The sequence below is a fragment of the Dreissena polymorpha genome, chromosome 2 (assembly GCF_020536995.1).
Source record: "Dreissena polymorpha isolate Duluth1 chromosome 2, UMN_Dpol_1.0, whole genome shotgun sequence".
In the NCBI taxonomy this organism is placed as follows: Eukaryota; Metazoa; Mollusca; class Bivalvia; order Myida; family Dreissenidae; genus Dreissena; species Dreissena polymorpha.
The window spans coordinates 64631008-64647208 of NC_068356.1; the positions used below are offsets into that span (position 1 = coordinate 64631008).

General features: G+C 34.4%; 1 protein-coding gene across 3 annotated transcripts in view; it reads right to left on the reverse strand.

The window, feature by feature from the left end:
* Positions 1-16201, reverse strand: part of LOC127867345 (uncharacterized) — a 209796-nt gene that overhangs the window by 62122 nt on the left and 131473 nt on the right. Inside the window, exon 1 of one of the 3 annotated variants that reach the window (XR_008043448.1) lies at positions 1549-1760. The exons of the other annotated variants lie outside the window; for them this stretch is intronic. The gene's annotated coding sequence lies outside the window, so the exon portion shown is untranslated. Of the gene's footprint in view, positions 1-1548; positions 1761-16201 lie in introns of those variants that run through there. 3 annotated transcript variants of the gene reach the window in all.

Below are 16201 nucleotides of genomic sequence, written 5' to 3' on the forward strand. Positions count from 1 at the left end.
ATTAAACACATACCAATAAGTCAAATGATATCAAACACATGTGTTTAGCAATCGTACTTCGTTCATCAAAGTCTGTGAAGTTAGCAGAGTTACCATAACTAGCAAGCCTAGCAGTACTCCAAATCTGATAGAAGATTGAACAGACGTAGCAGAACTTTTAAATCTGCTGGCAAATATATGACAACACAATTACATGTGGACAACATGTAACGTTCGAACATATTTTGAGTAAAAAATATGACTTAATTACCGATTACTTATTCAATCGTATCATCTGTACATTCCGCGTGAATTAATAAAACGACATGTCACCTATTCAGTATGTTAAACGCTATTTACTCTCTTCAACGAAACGGTTTACGAGAAAAATAATTCAATACATGAAAACAGCCAGATATAACGATAAACATAGCGTTTTGTAACTTAAATGAACGGATATTGACTAGACGGCATGTCATCAAGCCAGGTTATTAGGCACTAACACGGTTTGTTTTTTGATAAAGGTACCTAAATAAAGGTACGACAGAAACGTGCATTATAAAACGGATGATACTTGACTCTTTGATATGTGTGCGTTTATAAAAACGACGATACATTATCTGGTCAGTAGTATAGGTCATCATACGGGTAAAAATCTTGTTTCGAAAATGGATACGTACAAACCATCAGAAATAAGAGTTCAAACATAGTTTTACATAAATGTTCACAATAAAGACACCTGACGCGCACGAATATTCATGTAAACGTCATATCACCTAGTAATTGTTCTAGACAGCACTAGGCATCAAAACTAACGTAAGTCCGTTCACGGAAAAAACACTTGGTTTTTAAAACAAATTGTATCGAACACCAGGGTGACATACGCTACTGTGGTCCCTATATAAATATCGGTCGTAATAGGGGGAAAAGTCTTGTCAGCAATTGGTAGGTTAACACATTAGAAATCAATATTAAATCCATCGCCATCTGACTATCTGTTACATTATAAAAACGTGTGATCGACAGTAGTACAATCCAAATTGACATAGGGGAAAACTCATTTTGGTCAGGTTTTGACTTAAGTTTGCGATGCTTTGGTATTTTATTTTATTTTACTTAGAGGAAGAAACATGCCACGTTTTAAATTTGTATCCTCATAACGACCTATATGGTTTAAATTTATATTATAATAAGAGCATTTAAGACGTACATTTAATAAGCCTTGCACAATTGTATTATTTAGAAAATTGTTATACTCCAATAAGTGACTTCATACGAAGATTTTCATCCGTTTTTATCGGTTGTATAGTATTAATGAAGGCACGATTTCTGAAGATTTATGTAATTTAATGCATTTAACTTGTTATACTGGCCTTCATTACATAAAAACTAGTGTAAAAACTAGTGTAATAAATCCTACAAAATACCAAATATACGCTAGCTAATTTTTTGTTCAGTGATTATATTGAATTTTCACAAAAGTAAACATTGAACACTTTACAAAAGTTCCGCAATGTACCTGAAAACAATAAGTATATCATCACAAATATTCGCTTGATAGCAAATTACCGGTGAAATGGCTGAACTATCCTAGGTATATAAATCCGTCGCAACACTCCTCAACGAAACACCATTGTCCGTTGAATTGTTAACTAGTTTGAAAGTTGAACTTTTGCAAAGCGAAAAAAAGACGCGCACAGGATGTAAAGCGGCAGCTGTTGGTTTCAAATAACCCTTTAATAGCTACCGTTAACAAACCCCTTATCGCCCTATCGACCGAATGCATAATACACACACACACAAAGAACTTAAACAGTACGCGTCTACTCTTTTACAATCATAATCTTGAAATTTAATCGTGATTTAAATAATAGGTTTGCTAACACTGGGACAATGTATTAATCCAATTAGGCGTTGTACTTCATTACTGTAGATGATTAAATTTGCCAATACCAATTGTAATGCGAGCTGAACCGCAGTTATATGCGTTACGTCTTATATAGCACTGCACCTTTGAAGTATAATAATGCATTAACAATATCCAAAAGGCAAACACAATAAATACAGATATGATTGTATTATATCTGTACATAATAATTCCCCCTTGCTGAGAACATAACATAATGTATTACCCTAGTTGCAATGATTCAACTCTCAGTTTTATAGCCAAAAGGGTTGCTGAGAGTTGCAATGCGCCGTCTATTGCCCACAGGTGCACAATTTTATCATAACTGTAAAGGCTAAGGAACACTGACACTGAAAAAAAACTTATCAACGTTTACCTGTCTAAAGCACAAACTCATGCAAATTGTATCATTAAAGCAATAAAAAAACTTTTTATTTACTTTGTTATTCTTTCGTACGCTCCATATTGGGAAACTGTCGTAATGTTGCCGACTAAAAGTGTCGCTATCGGTTAGTTCGCAATTATACACCAACATTTTGCACATCGTGATATTTGATGTAACCTAAGTTGATAACGACATCGAACAGATGTCGCATATTTACACTGTTCCTTATTTCAAAAAGAAAATGTCAGCAATCAAAGTTTTTCGAAACATCGTCGTGTTTTTTAGGTTGCATGCAAAGGACGACGTCCGTAGGCTTCCATTTAGGTAAATTTAATGTGTTTTTGAAGTTTATTAATCGCGTTCCTTAATTGGTAACGAACGACGTCTGTTAAGTGATGCGCACGGATTCTCTGCGCAGAACTGCGACTGTGTTTATTAAGATGTGCATATGGACTTCCAGTATTGTCCGAGAGCACACACAAATCCTTTATATCTTAATTGTTGATAACTCTTGATTTGGTTTAAGGCAATACTACTTTTTTACAGCAATCTTGATAAGGGGCGTACCAGGGTGATTACACAAAAACAATCAATTGAACACGCGCGAGTTTAATTTGTTAAAAGGGCCTTTTTACGTTTTGGTAAATTTACAAAATAAAAAAAAAATCTTCTGATTCGCAAATGTTCGTTTTTGACGATGCTGCTTCAGCGAAGCAGTTCGTCTAAGTTATCATACCATGAAAATATTCTTCACAATGGCGACCTATGTTAAAGACCGAGCCAGTCCGATTGAGTTATTGTTATTTTCTCAATCGGCATACCTCGCTGATTATCATTGATAGCATTCCCCTAGTAGAGTTGTCGTTCGTGCCTCAACATACAACAATGGCCGCTCCCATGAGGGAATGTTGACACTCGTGTCAAAACTTTCTTACAATATAAATCGGCTTGTTCGGCTATTTAGAAGCTGTCATTTAGGATATACGAGGTATTTATTCACTAAATCTCCGCTAATGACATCAATGAATGGATTTCGAAGGATATATTCGATGTGAATGAAGGACTTTCTGGATCTTGACAGCTTGACACGGCAAAACTTGCATACTTGTATTTTTAGTTATCAATTTTAGTCACGTTTTGCTATATAAATTGTATTCGAGCATTTTGCGACTTATTGAATGCCTATGATACCCGATATCCACATATCATTTGGGATTTGCAGATCGCCAAGCTGTCCTGAAATTCAACATTAATTTAAAACTCTTTACTGGTTTGTATTATTTCTTCTTTCTTTTTTTGTACTTGATATAATTAAGTTAAATGACTTGTGTCACAGTAAAAAAGATATTAAGGCGATTGTGGCCAGTTTGGATCCAGATCCGCCTGCGGGCGCTTGAAAGCTGTTTGCTTAAAAGCGGTTTTCTTACAATATCAAATAGTTTAATTGGATGACTGCGCTTTTCCTGGGACCTGTGAATAATAGAATTGTCATTAATCAGAGGATTTTATTTCGAACATTAATCAAGTGTTTTTTGGTCCCTCGGGATGAATGACTCATGTACGTTCGTGTTGAGAATTGATTACTGCTTAAGGCGATGCTAGGCGGCGTGAGAGATGTTTCACCTTCCATTATCTCTCATGAACCGACTCAATAAAACGGAGTCGGCAATATTTGATTTAATTTTTTGTTTGGTTTCTTAAGGGATCGAACAATTTAAGAATCTTCCTAAAAGTCTAGTGGTAGAGTGGTAGAGTGTCGACTTTGATTGCAGGCGGTTGCGCTGCGGGTTTGATCCACAGAAGCGACATAGAAAACTATCCAAGTTTGTTATCTAAATGGCTGCTAAACCTGATATACTAAGATAATGTGAATTTTCTCTCACATGATGGTCATTAGTTATATTATATAAAAAGTCACAGCAGAAGTAAACAATGGGACAATATTTAATGAGCGCATCTTTCATTTGTCTTTGACACTTTGAGTTTGACATGGCCTAGATTTAAATATGGGACTTGGCTTTACCAGCACTCTTGTGACAGAGCTTAAGTGATAATGTACCATTGAAGATCACCTAAATCAAGATTGTCTATTATGGAAATGTGGAAAGTTTTAAGTATATGACAAATATGCAAAAATTAGTCATGACCGAGGGGCCACAACTGATCTATGACTGTTTTAAAACAAGAAAAATCAGTGCCTGATTTAGATTTCCTTACATAATTCAATAACAACTAATTTCAAAAGCCTAGTAAATGTTCAACGTTAATGTTACCAATGTGTCAGACCAGGGCCTTGATTTTTAAATCTAGGACATGCATGGTCAGATGATGTCATTAAAGATTATACATTTTTTCAAACACATACAAATGTTAACATGTATCTGTAACTAATGTAGATGGTATAAATAGTACAATGCACTAAGTCAGAAGGCATTTGACTTTTCTGCTGGTGCGTTGGCACACCAGGTGGCTCGGTTGCAATGGTTTGATGGACTGCTTGGATGTGAAGTTACATTATATACAGTATATCAAACGGTATTATTTCAAATATGTTGCATTTAAAATACTTATATTTATAATATATACAAAATTAATGTATATGAATGATAAACTTGACTGAAATCATTTATTAAATGATACTGAAATCATGACAGTAATTTATACTGATACTTATTTAATATATGTTGCTTGATACAATCATGTACATCTATATCAAATGAGATCATACTGTTACTTCAGTGATGAATTTCATTGAATTAAATTAAATCCAAAATGTAAGTCGCTCCCATCTCTCTCCCACAGCGTGCATACCTAAAGGTCCTGCTGTGAACCTATCCTGATCCAGATCCAAAAATATTATGCATAATTATGTATTATGTATAATGTTGTTTAGAGGGGATGTTTTTCCCTCTGTTGTATCAATGTATTTCACCCCTGATCTTTTTTTCAAATGGATATTTTAGCTAGTTCCTAATACGGTCAAATATATGTTAAGTAGTATCAGTGCACATTGGTAGATTACATTTGTTTACTAAATATTATTAGTGTTAAAAAGATTTAGTACAAATGTTAATGATAGATGAATTAAGAGCCTTAGTCAAGGGGTATTTAAACATTTTTACACGGTAAAATTTTCTGAAATGTATACCAATTTTCTTTTGAGCACTGGCCAAATAAAATGTATACCATTTAACCACTTCTATATTGATCCCTGACCAGATCTCAAATATATATTCCCTTTCTCTGGAAACCCTGGCCATCCCCTGTTGATCACCTAACAAACACCTATCAAAATGGCAAATTATATGCAGAACAGTTCATTATATGCAATGGGTTAATGAAATACTTAAGAAAAAATTGACATTCTTTTCACATGGAAATTTCACTTTCACAGTCATGGAAAAAGAGCCTACACAACACAGATCAAAAATACTTTTTATTTGTGGATCACCCCATATCTTGATACTCTATGTGCATAAATATCTCAGGTCTTCATGAAATCAGGAAACAAATTGTATTTTAAGTCCTTAATTGACCTGGCTATATAGTTATCACATTATTATAAGCTCAATTAGTATATTTATATAAGTATTTATGCGTTGTGTATCGTAACATGCAGTTACATGATAGCAATAAATAATAACAAAGCCACCCATACTATAAAGGTCATTGACAAAGCCTATGGTACAAATGTGAACACATTTAGTGTAATCGCCCTCGCGTGCCAGTAATAACAACGCGTTGACAGGTTGTCATTTTTGACAGTTCTAATTTCACTTTCATCTTGTGATATCAAAATATAAACAATTATGTGGCTGAGTAAAAAATCGCCATTGCTTATTTAATATATTTTCTGTACTGCTTATTTAATATATTTTCTGTACATTTCTCCAATAAACTTATATCTATACACAATTTTCTTCGTTTGTTAATTCAAACATACCTGACAGGCTACCGCTTTGTTTACATATTTCGCTTATATTTGGCGCGCTTAGGTAAGACCGCATTACCGCTTTTGAAATGTGTATTCATACTATTGCCATCGGGGTAATTATCCGATGTTTTACGGAAAGGGCCGAGATTGTGCGAGTGTGGGACAAGTTCCCCACGGGTACTACTTCACCGCACCCCCATTATTTTCTTTTTCCGTACCCACAATTTTTCGAACCCAATTTTGTTTTCGTATCCAATTTCGTTTTCGTACCCAAATGTTTTTTCGTACCCTATTTGTTATTCGTACCCAATTTTTTTTCGTACCCAATTTTTTCCGTACTCACAGTTTTGTTCGTACCTAAACTTTTGTGGCATAATTTTTTCGTACCCAAAATGTTCGTACCCAATTTGTGTTCATACCCACATACACAATTGTGGTGTTGTAGATAAACTTAAATTGATGCTTTTATATCCATCCTCTTCAAAAGCATCGACACACCAGTACTGTCAGTACTTTGATTGTTATGATATTTGTGAGGAAACAGTAATACTGAACATTTACCTTGCTCTCAAATAGCCATTATATGCATCTTGTGACGATTTAAAAACCTGAACATTATAAAGCTTTGCAACGCGAAACGATTGAATACTTGTGGGAGTTCTGTTGTTGTCATTATATTTAAAATTTGAGAAACTACGAGGATTGCTTGTATAAAGTATTAAATACATCCATCACTGTATGAGCACGGATGGCCGAGTGGTCTAAATGGTTGAAATTTACTCCAGGACTCCAAGGGTCAGTGGTTCGGGCCCTGTTGAGGGTTACATTTTTTTATTTTTTATAAAATTTTATTCTTGATTTTTACTGGAGCTTTCAGTTCCAATGTTTGCATATAAAGCATCTAATGATAACATTCAATACATGCTAAAATCTGTGAAAATGCCCCTTTCGTATCGGTTTCACAGTTACAATGCGTTATTTATAATACCACGTGTGTACCGGCGTTCAGAAGTTTTAATAATTAAGTGGACTCAAGCCGCTCAACAGGGTAGGTAAATACATATTAACGATATATTTATCTGACTTGGTATACTTGTTACACCAGCTGTCTATCTATTGTCTGTTGATGGAAATATGTATTCTTTCTCTGCTGTCAGTAAACTCCCAGCCAAATAACACTTTATTTTAGTATTTCATTACAGACATCTATTTCAATTGAATCATCACTTGCATATTGCCACCCCAGTACTACATGATTTTAATGTGGACCATGATACTGAAGTTTCGCCTATTGCAAACGGTTTAAAAAAGGTTATTTACTTTGAACAAGCTTATTAAATGGTTCATTTTTTTGAGTAACTTTTATTCTTGTTTTTATTTGTGTTTTCTTATTATCAATGAGCTTTGATTCGCCATTTAACAAGTAAGGCATGCAAACACACACTCATAACAGGTTTCTGAATTTAGTTTTTTCGCACATATTCACCAGTATAATAATAGAGGTATTGTGCTACAACACACGCGTTTAGTTGTCAGCCCATACTTTTTTTTTTTAATGTGTGAAGGTTGGGGGGGGGGGGGGTGTTTGTTCAAAATTTGTTTTAATTAATCTTTTTTTAAATAATATGCATGTATTTTTCTTAGTAATAACTGATACACTAGCACATTTGATTCATGTTATATGTTTATATAACACGTAAAACATAAAAATTAAATTGTACACTGATTACATTAATCACGCTAAATGATACCTTTAAACGCGAACAAAGGTCTACGCTACATTATCTCTGAGACTTTAAACAAAAACGTAGGTCCTCAAGCACAAGTGGAGATGCCAAAAACATTGGAAATGGCAAATGCGATCAACAACACGGCGCACAATTAAATTATAACACTTACCACAAATTAATGAACATATTTAATCCGCCTATTAAACTTGTAAAACAATGGATTTTGAGTTTGAACGGAAATTGGTACACGAACGACATCGTTCAGTTGTACTAATTATGCACGAACGAGTCCAAAATTATTACACGCACAACATTTCAAGTTTAAATTCAACGACAATACACAACATCAACAGTTAATGTTTTCCTCAAATTTACATCATTGGAATAAGTCTGTCTTGGTTGTGATAGTCATGCTTATGACATTAATCACACATTAAAGCATATTGTTAAAAAAAACGTTTCTAGCAAAATGCGTAAACTTAATGGGCTGAACAATGTGTCTGGAATCTATTTATGTTTCACGCCCAGCATTATTAATAGTAAATTCCTACATGTGTTGCATAGTATTCTCTCTTTCAAGCAGACAAACCATAAACGTCAAACTCATGTAGGTTGTCTCAACTAGCAACGTTAAGGAAATGCACGCATAATAAACGTGCGTCCGTGACGATTCTGTACACGTTAAATGCGGGATCATATGAACAATACATAAGCATCAATGCGAAAAAGGAAGACAAGAAAGGAAATAGAAGATGATGCACATTCTAAATTGGTTTTGATCATAACGAAATATAACGCATAAAACACAAACAACTCCATTCTTAATAGTCTGGCTTTATTTCATTGCATAACGCGTTTTATGCACCGATTGTTCAATATTAGTAATGATATTTTAGATTGCAGTGTTCTATAGACATACTTTCAACAGCCCCCTGTTTAAATCCCTTTTGTTAACATGAACATGCTGTACCTATTGAAATACATACATGACAACACGGTTCCTTTTAATTATGTTGGTGATACATTTTGTGTGCTCTTCATACTGCAAAAACAATATGGAACATACTACTTTCGTGTGATGATACATTGCTGAGTGATCTACATCTGCAATCGAAGCTTCTTGCAGAAGGCGGAAAGATATTTGTGTAATCGATAAACGCTGCGGACTATCAAATGGAAAGGCCTGATAATTTAAGTATGTTTTGGCAATAACAGTACTATATACTGCTTTATAAAATGATGTACACGTCTGCATCCGTCGTCATGTAATCAAATATATGTATTAAAAAAACTTTCAAACATAAAGCTGTATCCTATTGTGTATTGTATAACGAGCAATCTTTATATAATACAATGATACTTACCTTTCACTGTAGGTGGACTACGCCCAAGAACTCACAATGCATGGTACATGCAAGTAATTTTTTAATAGCCCGATGAAAAGTCCGTGTTAATTATTTTACCAGGAACAGCTGGTGTCCACCATTAATGTTCACGTAATTAAATTACATAGAATTGGATACAACTCTTCAACACTAAACTGGTAACACGTTTTGTGACAGCTTTGCTTTGTATATGTATATCAAGTATCATCATGCAGCATAGCCCGATACTGAGAAAGAATTCTTAGAGTATACATATTCTGCATCATATCGATACTCTGCACTCTGGAGAACAGTCAAGACAATTCATATCTTATTTATCGATTCATAGTTTATTACGTAACCAAGGTTGCTCGTGTAAAGAAACTGTCTCCTACATGTTAAGCCATTAAGGATTGTATTCATACGTTTAGATTGATCGTTTTTGTGCGTTACAATATGCACGGTGCTTAACCAATTCGGATAATACCTGAAACTTGTGTGCGTTTCCATAGGTTTGCGGTATTATCCGTATTGGTTAGGCACCGTGATATGTTCCTTTTTACGTAAACTATTATGAATCCTGTTCCTATTCACACAATTTTAAGCTTTTAAAAAGGGATATGCTTGCTGGTAGACGTGCATTAAAATAAAAACACATAGTACCCTTTAATTTCTGGCTGGCTCAGTATTTAGTGTAAACATTTTTGTTTCTAGTGGTAGATATGACGATGATAGCGTTGTTGACGGTGAAAACATAATGTTACATGCCTTTTGTTATGATTTGCTTAAAGTTATATTATGGGCATTTTTCACTGTTGAATTAAGCTGAAAAGAATTAACAGGTCAAAAGTGTTAGTACAGGTCAGAAGAGTTAGTTATAATTTTGTAACTGACCAATTTATACAACTCATCTTGCTACCAGTTGTTTATAAAAAATGCATATTATATTCGATATTTTATATGACTCACCCAGTCCTCTAAGCCGAAATGATCCGTAAAACAAAATTGTGTCTTTGTGTCGTATGAACGATCTGCATAACAACTACATTTAGACTCACATCGTACATCGAATCATTTCTGTTGTCAGTTGTCAAAACGAAAGTACGGTTGATATTCAAATGCGTTATTTTTCCATTTCTGGGATATTGTTTTAAGATGTTGATGCTGCATTAACAAATCTAAGTGCATATGAAGTGAAAACACCACGACAAAACAAGGGTTGCGATAGACACCTATAAACATAGCATATACTGTTAGATGCCCATAATATCACTTTAAGCATTGGTCGTCACCAAGATTGCGTATGGACTAATTTATAATTGCATGCGCCGTGTGAGTAAGCGGATTTTCCCAAATCTTCGGAAAATGTAACAGAACCTCTGATTGTTTGAACATATGCATTGTGTTCACATCGATTATTGAATACCGTCAGTTATAATTCTAACAAAACGGAGGCTTTACTGCCTCACTGACATAATATATATGCATAGCTGAATGATCGATGTTTAACTACGTAAATGAATAGTTTAGTGTTTTTTCGTATTCATCCACTTACCCTGTCATTAGTAATGCATCCACAGTCAACACAGGTGAAGCGAAATTATACGCAATGAACACGTATACCTGTCGGAGCACAATCCGACGTAAGCTACTTGGAACCACCATACACTATCGCGTGATATAGTTCTCTCATGTTCAGACGCTGAAAAAGCAGTCTAATGTAATTAATACTTGCATAATTGAAAAAATAATCTCATGTTCAGACGCTGAAAAAGCAGTCTTATGTATTTAATACTTGCATAATTGATATTTTATTCAGCTATTTATCTATTTCATGTGACTTATTTCCTGTATCTTTATCATTTATCAACTTCCATTGGCAGGTCAACAGATATGCGAATGATAAAAAAACTCCTAAAGACGTAACTGGAGATAGTGGTAAAGTTTATTGCGTTTGTCTAGGTGTACCAATTAGTTAAAGTGTCTGTGGTAGTCGTTATTAGCTGTGTTTCAAAGTAAATGCACACACAGAGGTGTAGACCTGTTTCTTTAAAGCAACATGCAAGGTTGGCAAGGAAATATGTATTAACACAGATTTCACAAATAATTGAAATGAATGTTAATATCTGAGTTATTTTTTACATGTTCATACAAACGGTAGTAAGTCTTGTTTTAACTATATTTATAAATAAAGTACAATGTGTATAGCAGGCATGATTTCTGATTAGTGATGTGTGGTCTACATGTATACACGTTTCAGTTTTTGGAGTCGTTTTATAAACTGACAGATAATTTCTTATCGAGTTAAATTACACTTGAAAAGGGTACGAAACGGCGAATGTAACATATGCGGTAGACACTAACTTTCAAGATACACATTTTATAATTTGCATTATCAACAACGTTAAAATAAGTGAACAAATCAGCAGTGTAAAATACTCTCATATCACTATTAAGACATTTATCAAACTAGTAAATTGTTTCTTAATGTATTCAATCAAATAATATTTTCGAGAGTTAAGGATTAATAATATGAAAACTGCTACCTCCACTCAAAAGAGAAAAATATATTTACGCCCACATTTTTTTAAAATTTATCTGATTGTTTCCATAATATAGTTATTTGTGTCGTCAAACTTTTGTTTTCTTTGCTGTCGACTTGCGTGGTCAGATGTCTATTTCATCCACCTGTATGTATATGTTAAATATGGTAGATATACACATTTTTGTCAGTTCTTCACATCTGTTTACAGTTAACGCAATTCAGACATTTTTTTGAATTCAGATAACTTAATATTATTTCAAAACAATAACTTTTTAAATGATCTGACACCTAACATTATACACACGTCATGGGCCAAAATGCGTCAATTGAAATCCTTGTTTTTGACGATGCTGATTAAGCAGCTCGTCTAAGTTTTATACCGTGAAAAAATTCTTCACAATGGCGAACTATGTAAAAAACCGAGCCAGTCCGATTGAGATAGCTCGATTTTTCTAATCGGCATACCTCGCTGATAACATTCTCCTAGCAGAGTTGTCGTTCGTACCTCAACATGCAACAATGGCCGCGCCCATGAGAGAATGTTGACACTCGTGTCAAAACTTTCTTACAGCAATAATCGGATTTTTTGGCTATTTAGAAACTGTCATTTAGGATATTTGCGTTATGTATTCACTAAATCTCCGCTAATGACAACAATGGATGGAATTCGAAGGATATATTCGATGTGAATGAAGGACTTTCTGGATCTTGACAGCTTGACACAACGAAACTGGCATACTGGTATTTTTAGTTATCAATTTAAGTCACATTTTGCTTTATAAATTGTATTCGAGCATTTTGCGACTTATTGAATGACTATGATACCCGATATCAACATATCATAGGGGATTTGAAGATCACCAAGCTGTCCTGAAATTTAACATTGATTAGAAACTCTTTACTGGTTTGTACTCTTTCTTCTTTCCATTTTAGTACTACGTATCATTTTAAAGTTAAATGAACTGTGTCAGAGTAAAAGAGACATTAAGGCGATTGTGGCCAGTCTGGATCCAGATCAGCCTGCGGTCGCTTGAAAGCTGTTTGCTTAAAAGCGGTTTTCTGACAATAACAAATAGTTTAATTGGATACTGATTGGACTGCGCTTTTCCTGTGACCTTGCTCAATAATAGATTTGTCATTAAGCGAATGATTTATTTCGAACATTAATTTTTTTTTCTTGTCCCTCGGGATCAATGACTCCAGCACTTTGCTGTTGAGAATTGAATACTGCTTAAGGCGATGCTAGGGGGCGTGAGAGATGCTGCGCCTTCCATTATCGCTCGATTGTTCATTGTCGGCTCGGGTACTACTTACATGTACCCCGGGTACTTTTAAGTATACTCACATGTACCCCAGGTACGGTACATATATTAAAACGTACCCGGGAATTTAACGCTTAATCAGTAGTTGTCGGCTATTTTTTCTATTAATTATATATTCACATTTGTGTCAATTTTCTGTAAAATGGCCTTTATATTATCGGAACACATACTCAAAAAACATGTTGATGCTTTTTTTTGTAAAGAGAAGTTTGTTAAAGATAATCAGTTGCGCGTTTAACGACATCGGATTTGGGTCGGAAAACAATTCGGGTACAGTCTAATATCGACCGAGTATGATAACGTATCTTTACCGTATCCGGGACACATGTTAGTATACTTAAAAGTACCCGGGGTACATGTAAGTAGTACCCGAGCCAACAATGTACAATCGAGCTCCAGTATCTCTCATGATGCGAATAAATAAAACCGAGTCAGCAATATTTGACTTAATTATAGGTTTGGTTGCTCTCGAGGGATCGAACAATTTCAGAATCTTCCTAAAAGCCTAGTGGTAGAGTGTCGACTTTAAATGCAGGAGGTTTCGCTGCGGGTTTGATCCCCAGAAGCGACATTGAAAACTAGCCAACTTTGTTATCTAAAAGGCTGCTAAACCTGATATACTAAGATAATGTGAATTTCTCTCACATGATGGTCATCAGTTATATTATATAAAATCTCACAGCAGTAATATACAATCGGACAATAATTAATGAACGCATCTTTCATTTGTCTTTGACACTTTGATTTTGACATGGCCTAGATTAAAATATGAGACTTGACTTTACCAGCATTCTTGTTACAGAGCTAAAGTTTAAATGTACCATTGAAGATCAAATGTACCATTGAAGATCACCTAAATCCAGATTTGCTATTAAAGTGTGGACAGTTTTAAGGGTGTGGCAAGTAAGCAAAAAATGGTCATTACCGAGAGGCCACAACTGATCTATGACTGTTTTAAAAGAAGGAAAATCTGTGCCTGATTTAGATTTCCTTACATAGTTTTAAAAAAAATTCAGAAGCCTGGTAACAGTTTAACGTTAATGTTACCAATGTGTCAGGCCAGGGCCTTGATTTTGAAATCTAGGACATGCATGCTCAAGTCTTCATGAAATCAGGACACAAATTGTATTGTAAGTCCTTAATTGACCTGGCTATAGTTCTCAGATTATTATAAGCTCAATCAGTATATTTATATCATTATTTATGCTTTGTGTATTGTAAACATATACACAATCATGCAGTTACATGATAGCAATAAATAATAGCAAAGCCACCCATACTATAAAGAATATTGACAAAGCCTATGGTAAGAATGTGAGCACATTTAGTGTTATCCCCCTCTCGTGCTAACACAGACAACATGACATGTTTTCATTTTTGACAGTTCTACTGTCACTTTCATTTCGTGATATCAAACTATTAACAATTATGTGGCTGAGAAAAATATCGCCATTGCTTTTTAATATATTTATTTTCTGCACATTTCTTCAGAAAACTTAAATCAATACACGATTTTCTTCGTTAATTCAAACAATCCTGACATATCGCTTTGTTTAGATATTTCGCTTACATTTTGACGCGCGTAGATAGGACCGCATTACCGCTTCCGAAATGTGTAATAATACTATTGCCTTCGGGGTACTTATCCGATGTTTGACGGAAAGGGCCGAAAATGTGCGCTTGTGAGTCAAGTTCCCCACAGGTACTACTTCCCCGTAACACCATTTTTTTTCCGTTCTCAAAATTTTTCGTACCCTATTTTTTCGTATTTATTTGTTTGGTCCCCACATTTTTTTTTCATACACACATTTGTTTTCGTACCCAAATTCTTTTAAAACCCAAATTTTCTTCGTATCCAATTTTTGGTACCCGAATTGTTTTCCGTAACCAATTTTTGTTTGTACCCATTTTTTTTCGCATAATTTTTTCGTACCCAAAATTGTTGTACTCAAATTTTTTTCGTACCAACATACACAATTGTGTAGATAAACTTAAATTGACGCTTTAATATCCATCCTCTTCAAAAGCATCGTCACACCAGTACTGTCAGTACTTTGATTATTTGTATTTCTCTTAGTGTAAGCTTATAGTTACACTTGAACCAACAAAATGTTATAAATAGCATCACATGTTGTCCTTACAATGAAAAGTAAAGTCACACCAGTACTGTCAGTACTTTGATTATTCGTATTTCGCTTAGTGTAAACTTATATATACACTTGAACCAACAAAAAGTTATAAATAACATCACATGTTGTCCTTACAATGAAAAGTATAGGACTGTGGAATTCCGTCTGTATTAACTGCATTCTACCCCAACTCTTTCAACATTCAATTCGAAGGAAAAGATGACATATTAAGGTTAAGCGTTTGAGTAGTATTTCGACATACAGTTAAATACTATAGATAAACAGAACATGTATTGCTGAGAAGCGGAATGTATTTTAAAGTCTATTTGTAGAGTGTTCTCACTAGACGTCTTTTAAAAGATTGGTTCGATGATTGGTCGCTTGTCGGACTATGTCAAACAGCATATAAAAGAATTTAAACATTTATGATGCTCTGTTGTGTACAACAAATAATGATATAAAATTGTGTTTTCTTCAATTACGCAATAGTTTTCTCATGTTCATGCCGTGCGTTCAGATATCAGTTTCGCACTTTAGAACGTGTTTTTAAATTAAATATGTTCATACATGATTAATATTGATAGTTATTTGTTATTTTTGGACTATTACAGCGTTAACACGTGCTTATGTGGCTGTGTGTAGTAGTGAAAGACAACTTTGTATTCCGCCACAGCTCACCAGCTCTCAATACTTGCCTGAACGTAAAGTTTGGGAATTCAAACGTTTAAAATTAGAACAGTCAAAACTCCAATGCCGGAATCCCAAATAACATTATTAATATAAAAAAAAAACAATTAACGTATTCCAACCACTTTACAAAAGGTCATCACAAGGTACGTGTTTACAAAGTATATAACACTTGTCTATATAATATTGTTTTACCTCAATGTGTTTATGTTTTTAAGAC